The sequence below is a fragment of the Penaeus japonicus genome, unplaced genomic scaffold, assembly GCF_977035675.1.
Source record: "Penaeus japonicus unplaced genomic scaffold, GWHDUDI00000001_assembly GWHDUDI00000024, whole genome shotgun sequence".
Classification (NCBI taxonomy): Eukaryota; Metazoa; Arthropoda; class Malacostraca; order Decapoda; family Penaeidae; genus Penaeus; species Penaeus japonicus.
The window spans coordinates 1,823,058-1,825,557 of NW_028234426.1; positions in this window are offsets into that span (position 1 = coordinate 1,823,058).

Below are 2,500 nucleotides of genomic sequence, written 5' to 3' on the forward strand. Positions count from 1 at the left end.
CTCTCTCTCTCTCTCTCTCTCTCTCTCTCTCTCTCTCTCTCTCTCTCTCTCTCTCTCTCTCTCTCTCTCCTTGGATGCCTTTGAGTCGACGGCTTTCGGTTCTTCTACAGAAGGATGGATAGTTGGAGTCTTTGGTTGCCAAGGAGAGAGAGGCTCTTGTGTCTCTTAGGCTGATTGTCTTTGTCGAGGTCATGGTGACACTTCGATGCCTTTTTCTATCCATCTCTCTTTCGGGTTGATGTGTCAGCGTTATGGTGGGCGAGGAGGGTTGGGTTGATGTGTGTGTGTTATGGTTTGCGAGGTGGGTTGATGTGTGAGTGTTATGGTGGGCGAGGAAGATGGGTTATTCATGGGGGAATATTGAAGTGTAATCCACGTATTAGAAATTTCGTAAATTTGTTGGATTATCTCTAAATTGCTGATGTACAGGTGCTTCAAGAAATTTCTATGCTCTCTTACAGTGTTGGGCCAACTTTACATATCGGTTTATTCTAAATATTTACTTAAATTATTCGTGCTTTTTCTTCTCTCAAGATATGTCCAGGAAGAAAAAGGTTAAGCTTTCAAAAAAGTTATATGTATAGATGTTATGATACGACTTACTGCATTTTTTTTTCCGTAAACTTTAAAACACATCAATGCATAGACATTATTACACACTCCTAGTAAATAAAATTATATAGAATTATCCAAAAACAAAACAGTTTTCTAATCACAGTCATAAACCATTTTTAAACATGGTAAGTCATCGTAATATGTAAGATGAAGTGAACGAAACAAAACTAATATATGGTTAAACAATAGTTTTTATCTCTTCTCTCACTCGAGTAAGTAAATCACTAGAGACACTATATTCACCCATACACTCTCACTCACACTTAACTACACGCCCATGCACTTATGTATAACACACACCTTAAAAAAAAAAAATACATCCACATACCTTCATACACTCTCCTACCTCGAGCACATACCAATCTACTCCACACTTACAAACACACAAACAAACAAAGAAGCAAACAAACAGACAGACACTGATAATACCCCCCTAAAAAAAAAAAAAAAAAAAAAAAAAAAGGATAAATATTTGATTAAGAGAAACTGTTTTCTTGATCCAAAGAGATGAAATTGGATTATGGAAACTCTAATGAAACTTTGCTCAGACAAAGCTATGTCTGAAGCCTTGGATTCAGAAGTTACAGGAAGGAGAATTCGTCTCATAACTATCCTTATCCTTAATATCATTGTTGTTGCTACTATTATGATCTTTTAATCATCATCATTATTAGTGTTGTTATTATTATTATTATTATTATTATTATCATTATTATTATCATTATTACAATCATTACCATTATCAGTGTTACTATTATCATTATCATCATCATCATCATTATTATTATCATTATTATTATTATTATTAATATCATTATTATTATCATTATCATCACTCTCCTTATAATCCTCATCAATGGTATTGTTACCGTATTTTCTGTTATCTTTGTTATTATCATCATTACTAGCATTATTATCATTAATAATATCATTGTTATAATTGTTTTTATTCAATCATCATCATTAATGAAATTATTATCAGCATCATCATAAATAGAATAACAATTATTAGTTGTAATAATTTTATCTTTTTCCTTAACATTTTTATTATTATCATCATCATTATCACTTTTGTTATTGCTATCTTTATTTTATCTTCATATCGTTATCATTCTTAAGTCAAAGGAAAAGTGAGTTAAGTCAAAGGAAAAGTGAGTTAAGTCAAAGGAAAAGTGAGTTAAGTCAAAGGAAAAGTGAGTTAAGTCAAAGGAAAAGTGAGTTAAGTCAAAGGAAAAGTGAGTTAAGTCAAAGGAAAAGTGAGTTAAGTCAAAGGAAAAGTGAATGAAGTCAAAGGAAAAGTGAATGAAGTCAAAGGAAAAGTGAATGAAGTCAAAGGAAAAGTGAATGAAGTCAAAGGAAAAGTGAATGAAGTCAAAGGAAAAGTGAATGAAGTCAAAGGAAAAGTGAATGAAGTCAAAGGAAAAGTGAATGAAGTCAAAGGAAAAGTGAGTTAAGTCAAAGGAAAAGTGAATGAAGTCAAAGGAAAAGTGAATGAAGTCAAAGGAAAAGTGAATGAAGTCAAAGGAAAAGTGAGTTAAGTCAAAGGAAAAGTAAATTAGATAAAAGTTTTTACATCGTTATAACCATCATTATCATTATTGTTATCTTTGTTTTGGTTATTTTTGTTATTATTATCATTACCATCATCATTGATATCATTATGATAATAATTACAATTACTATTATCATCATTATAATAATCCTTATAACTATCATCATCATCATTATTATAATTAGGTATCATCATTTTTCCCTTGTCATGCTTATCAAAATGATAATCATCAATATAAACTTAACTGTAATTCTTGTAATAATAATGAAAACATTTTTTTCATAATGATAATGAAAAGTTAATGAGAATAATACTGATAATGAGAGCGAAAAG